Below are 7096 nucleotides of genomic sequence, written 5' to 3'. Positions count from 1 at the left end.
AGGAAGCAGATTGATTGTTGCCTCCCCAATCTAGATTGTAAAGTAGATTCACTTGGAGATCTAATTAGCTAAAACAACTATTTTAGATCATGGCACTTTTAATCAATTTTCTTTTTATATCAGATACCAGGATGGTCAGCAAAAGGAAATGCTACTAGGTAAATGTCATGCTCTTGCAGCCAGGGAAGCCAAGATGTCAGGTAACAGGAGTGTGCAACCAAAGCGGCAGCTTCTCAATATGGCCTGAGGTTGGACCCTTTTGACTTGATTTCCCCAAAATGACATTTGGATAATGTCTCACCTGGAAGAATAAATCTGGCCTGAGACATTTGACTACCCACATGATCTCTTCCTGGACAATGACATTCAATACTTATAACTATAAGGGAATTTTCCTTTGTTGTCCTGGATCTTTATGGCTACTAAGCAAACCAGAAAAAGAAGTTTTAGGTGAATTGGATCTAACAGCCAAAGATAGGTTAAGTGTGTTAGGTGTGTGGTCCTGACACCTGTCATTAACTACATGTTAAGATAGGAATTAAGTTTCTTTAATTTTTAGAAGGGATATTTAGGTAAGAAGAATGGGAAATTCTTAGGATTAAAAACTACAATAATTAAAAATAGCAATTGGTAATTCTGATTTTTTTGGATACAAACACTATACTATTTTTATAATTAAAATGTTTGTTCAGTCATGTCCAACTCTTCATGACTCCATTTCAGATTTTCTTGGCAAAGATATTGAAGTGGTTTACCAATTCTTTCTCCAGCTCATCATGTAGATAAAGAACTGAGGTAAATGGGGTTAAATGACTTGCACAGGATCACACAGCTAATAAATGTCTGAGGTCAGGTTCAATCTCAGGAAGAAGAGTCTTTCTTACTTTAGGCTTAGGACTTCATCCACTGTGCCAACTTCTCCCCTTGTCATTGACTAAGAATTAAGAGGAATGTGACTCTTGAATCTAGTCACTTGCTAGTCATATTAGATTTTCCTTTGATCCTAAGCATTGATCACATCCTGACATAATTCAATCAATCAATTGCCAGATTCTCTCTATTCTGCCTCCTCAGCATGTCACAAATCAAGCCCCATGTCTTTTCACACAGTCACCTCTTTGGTTCTGGCCTCATTGCCTCTATTTAATTGGCCACTCTATTTTAAAATTCTTTCTTACTCCAGTCCATCCTTCCCCACAGCTGCCAAAATGATTTTCCATAAGCATTACCTGCCATAATCACTAAGTTGGTGTTGCCTCAATCAAATTGTGACCTGTTAAAGACCTTAGCTTAAAAAGGCCCAGGTCTCACTATATCAGGGCCAGATTCAATTATCCTGATATGATCTGGGTCACTGGACCCAGAGGACTCTGGCGAAGAAAATGAAGCTGGTGACTTTGCACAGCCCCACCTTGATGCAGGGAGTAAAGGACAAAGATGTGATTAGAAACAAATTTTGCAGAAGGAAAAATATTAATGGTGTCTGTCTGGGGAACTCCTAGTTGTTCAAAGTGACTTCATTCATCAAATGGGAGCAGCCCCAGCTCTTACTCCTCCTCTAGCTTCCAATTTCCAGTCTACCTGACCTTGGTCATTGATGGGTCAAGCTTGTGTTGATGTGACAATCATCTTCCACAAGAAATAACATGTTGGACTTTAAGAGGTCACACATCTTGGGACAGGAAAATCCAGCACCTAGCTTGCCTATTATACTTGGAATCTGGTGATAGACCACTCCCCAAGCACCATCCTTGTCCAACCCACTACCAAAGTGTATTTAAGTTGAACAGGAAGAGAACTGGCTGGCTAGGCTCTCTCTCCTCTCCTCTCCTCCCCTCCCCTCCCCTCTCCTCCCCTCCTCCTCTCCTCTCCTCTCCTCTCCTCCCCACCCCTCCCCTCTCCTCCCCTCCCCTCCCCCCCTCACATCTTACCTTAGTCCTGAGAGGATTCCTCTCTCTCTTTTCCTAAAGTAGTGCCACCTGCTCCTGGACTAGGCTCCCCGAAGAACCATGGGCATCTATGCCATGTGGCCAGACTAAGTCAGTCCTTTATGGCTGTCTCTCCTTTCCCTCTCACATTCAGCTCAGCCAGTTCTTCTGGCTATTTTCCTTTTCACTTTTTTCCCCCTCAGGCACCTAACCTAGGCCTTTGCTATTTAATCTGTCCTCAAGCTGCTTACTGACTCTCCAGGAAGTGAAAAGGTTTTAATCTGTCAATTTTGCAGTCTTGTCTAATAAATTCTGGACAGTTTTTAAAACTCCAGGGCTATATGTGAATTCTTTCACCTTCACAAGACCCCTCAATCTTAAATTGGCCACACCAATCCCCCATCAACAGTCTCACATCCCACATCACTCTCATGTCATGGCATCACATCCTTGATGTCATGGTCCTCTTCAAGAGTGAAGGGCAAAAACAACAATTTCCTTCAAGTTCATACTTTCCTCTATTTCTTGGGAGCACTTTCTGAACCACTAGAACACTACACTTGGGACCCATGATTTAAAAGAGTTTATAGTGTTTAAATGGAAACAAGCTATGAGAAAGCAGAGTTCACTGAAAGATTACCACAAGATATAACATGAGAGTTTGCTGAAAACATGCTTTGTCTCTCCAAATTAATGTTTAGAACCATACTTCTTTTTCTACAAATTTTAAGAAAAAAGGAAAAAAACTGTAGGGATATTCATTTACATTATTAAACAGTAAAAAATACTATATAAATAATATTATACATAACAGTGCATTTAAGAGGTACTAAACTTTTTAGGATATCACTACATTTCTAGCCTTTGTGTATCATCTGCTTGCTTTTGTAGTCTTTCCCTAAACTTGGACTTTCTACTTTTTTTAACTTTACAAAAGAAATTGTGTATATTTATGGTATTAAAAGATAAAATAAGTTGATACTCTACTATATATATATGTGTGTATACATATATATATGTGTGTGTATACATACATATATATATATATATATATATATATATATATTCATGCATTTCTGAATTTCTCAACTTTTTTGTGTCCTCGGCTGGCCTTCTGTTGTCTGTCTCCTCCAAAATTCCGATTTAATTTTTTATACTGACCCCTCATATATGAAAAGAGAAAATTGAGATGTAGAATAATGTGTTTCTAAACAATTAAGAGTTTCTAAGTTGAATAACATCTTAGGAACTTTTGAATGCCCTATCATTAGAAGTCTTCAATTAGCATTTGGATAAGCACTTAATGGGGATTCTTGTCCAGGCAATATTTGATAACTCTGAAGTTCTTTCTGTCTGAGGCAGAACTCTCCCCTGTAATTAGGAAATCCTTAGGGGAGGGATAATTGATTAAATAGTAACTCACAAATTTTTTCTAACCAAGATCTTGGACATTAGGTAGCTTATATTCTTTTTAACAGATAAGGAAACTAAGACTTAGGGAGATTGTGACTTGCCCAAGATCATAGAGAGAGTAAGTAGCATGGTTGAGATTTGAATTCAAGTCCTTTGATTCCAGACTCAGTCTCTTTTCCATCTTTGCCTAGGATAACTTGGAGGCAAATACATCAAATCAGGTTAGCAGTTATAATCTGAAGGCTAGATCAGTCCATTATCAGAGAGAAGCCCTGTGGCCTGATAGGTAAGCAGATTTGTAATCAGGAATTAGTTAATCAAAAAGCATTTGAATGTTTACTATGCGCTGTTAAATAATTTTCTTAGGTTAAATATGAAATAACAAAGTTAGTATAATAAATAAAGTTTTATTCTCTAGGATCTTACCAAAAACCCATGGTGGATGGCATTCTTACAAATGCCAACCCCAATACAAAATTTTGGGGGGTATTTCATACAGAAAGGACAAAGAATCTTAAAAACTGAGTCAGATAACAATGAGATTTCACATAGATGACAACATGATCCTCTCCTATTTGCTTCAAATTCCTACTGATAAGAATTCCACTTAGACTGGAAGATAAATGTTTACAAATAGTCACAGATTTCCTTCTCATCCAATATGTCTCTTGTCTTGTGATTTGTTGATCTGGGTAAAGGAATTTATTGGTGCTATCACTGAACTTTCAAAGTATTATTGGCACAGGCCAAGTCATTATTTTTAAATGTAAGAGACAGGCCTTATATAACACTGGCATTTTTACACTGAGACAGCATTCAGATTTATAACCATTGGTTAGAGGTTAAGAGACTAATTTTTAAATCAAAAATATGGAATTAAAGAGTATCAGATTGGGGCAGCTAGGTGGCACAGTGGATAGAGCATTGGCCCTGCAGTCCAGGAGGACCTGAGTTCAAATCCAGTCTCAGACACTTAATAATTGCCTGTGTGACTTAACCCTATTGCCTTAAAAAAAATAAAAAAAAAAAGAGTATCAGATTTAGATAGTGCCAGACAGAGGTTAATGTTGAAAATACAAAGAAAGGCAAAAGCAGTCTATATCCTCAAAGAGGTACTTATATACATATATTGGAAAAGGTCACATTCTTTTTTTTTAAGGTTTTTGCAAGGCAAATGGGGTTAAGTGGCTTGCCCAAGGCCACACAGCTAGGTAATTATTAAGTGTCTGAGGCCGGATTTGAACTCAGGTCCTCCTGACTCCAGGGCCGGTGCTCTATCTACTGTGCCACCTAGCCAACCCAAGAGGTCACATTCTAATGCAAACTACTTATGTATATACAAAGGGTAACTGGAAGCCCTGGGCAAATCACCCAATTTCTTAATCCCTCAGCTATAAAAGATGGGCCTCCATGTTTAGGTGGATGATCCTATGATGGTGGGTACAGAGGTGTTAGAATTCATTGGTGTTCAGGGGTGGCTAGGTAGTGCAGTGGATAAAGCACTTGCCCTGGAGTCAGGAGTACCTGGGTTCAAATCTGGTCTCAAACACTTATTAATTACCTGTGTGGCTTTGGGCAAGCCATTTAACCCCATTCGCCTTGCAAAAACCTATTAAAAAAAATTCATTGGTGTTCAAAACCAAAGACTTCAATCTAAGTGTAAGAAGCCAAAATGGAGTGGCAAAGAATGGATATTTTCTCCAAACTTTAGCTACTTTCTAGAAGCTTATGTCCTTTTATTCTAGGGGCTGGTGTGCTCTTCCCCAACAGGCTTCGGGGTGCCTCCTTGGTGCAAGGTGGGTCAGACTTGGTAATTTGGAGGACCATATACTTTCCAGTTCTGAGGTTGTAAAAGAACAAAACATCATTTCAAGAAGAATTAAATACTGTTCTAAATGTATCTCCATTAAAATCTTAGAAGAACTTAAAAACTAGTAGATTCTTAATGTCAGATGGCGTATGATGCCAATGCCACATGAACAAATTGAGGACTAGATAGAAAATATTTGGAGTTGTTTGTTGTGTTGTTCTAGAAGAGGACCAAAAGACAGCACTATTTTAGAATTATGAAAAATTACTGTATTTCCCCATATATAAGATGCACCTTAATTTTGGGGCCTGGAATTTGAAAAAAAAGTATTACATAAAGTTATTGAACTCAAGTTTTATTCATCATAAAATTCATACAATTCCTCATTATCAAAACTCCCATCCATCAGCCTGCCCTGATCTATTTGATGATGAATCACTAGTTTAGGAGAGACTCTGACTGCTTTCCTGCCTGTGCTCTAGTCTATGGTTGACTAGAAGCACTCCCTGAGCAAATCTGATGTGTATGTATGCTTAGTCCATTATGTTTCATAAACCTGAAGCACCAATTGTATCCTCTTTTGAAATTGGTAATTCAGCAATTCTTCTTGTCTCATCTTTGTGAACACAGGAATTCCAATAGCCCTTTGCTCTTCCATCCATCGCTTCAACTCCCTCTCTAAATCAGGTCATTTTGTGGATTTGCCTCTTATGGCCTCCAGCTGTTTTCAGGAGGGTTTCTTCTTCCCCTAGCCAGTCTCAGATTGCTTTCTCTTTGGGAATAGGACAAAATTTATGGTCAATAGCAGATTTCCATTCTCTTTTGCAAACTGAATCACTTGTAACTTGAATTCGGCACTGTATGAAAATCTTTTCTTAGTCATTTCTAGGCAGAATGTGGCAAAATGCAACCTAATATACTGGTAACAAATGCAAAACAATGAGCGCAAAGAAGTGGGGGGGGGAGCAGGAAATGCAACTAAAAAATCTACAACCACTATATAAGACTCCAAATTTTTCAAAAATGGGTGTGTCTTATACATGGGCAGATTGCAGGGTGTGGAGATGGAATAATGGACGGTGAGGCAGAAAGGGTCAGGTAAATATAAAGCTTTAAAATCTAAATAGGGAGTTTCCATTTTTTTCCTAGATGTAATAGGGAGCCACAGAGCTGAGCTGGGCTGAAGCATCAGATTTATGCTTATGGAAATAGCTATGATTATATTTGATTCATGGGAGGTAAGAGTTATAGGATTATGGAAGAGGACTTCTGGGCAAGTAAATAACTGATGACAAAGTATTAGTGTCTAGAGAGGAAGAATACTGGTCAGAGTTCCTTAGAACAACACAGGAAGGAACGCCCCCCCCACAAATCTTTAAATTGTATAACACAAAATGTTAGAAACTTTTCCCACCAAAAATGTACATATTTCAACACAAAAGGATTAAAAATAAATATGGGTGGGTGGTTTTAGAGGCAGGGAAATCGGCAAAGATGATCAGTGTATTTGTGAGTAACCAATCTCAAGGACTAAGCAGCGTGATTCTAATAGATGAACTCAGTAAAAGGTCTTGGGCATCCAATCAATGCTTCCCTTCTTGGGTTTAGTGAATATGTATATAAACTCTAACTGAATGAAACTTTTCTGGTGGTGTTGAATCAACATTGTGCCCCACATCTAGAGGGGGAAACTGTAACCTTATTTAAATGCCTTAGAGATACAAGAGGGTCTGACTTGGGCTGGAGATTCATGAGAGACTGAAAACTCACCTCTTTTAGGAAATCTTCCCAAATTAAACCAATCTGATTATGACCACTCTTCTCCACTGTCCTCTTTCATACTCATAGGATCTGTATCAACATTTTTCTTTTGTGTATTTTGCCTCTTGAGTGACATAAATTCCTAAATGATGGTCTGTTAATCTAGGACTTATCTTAGAAAAAG

The sequence above is a fragment of the Macrotis lagotis genome, chromosome 5, assembly GCF_037893015.1.
Source record: "Macrotis lagotis isolate mMagLag1 chromosome 5, bilby.v1.9.chrom.fasta, whole genome shotgun sequence".
NCBI classification, from domain to species: domain Eukaryota; kingdom Metazoa; phylum Chordata; class Mammalia; order Peramelemorphia; family Peramelidae; genus Macrotis; species Macrotis lagotis.
The sequence above is the reverse complement of the archived record's forward strand: the minus strand, read 5'-3'. Positions refer to the sequence as shown.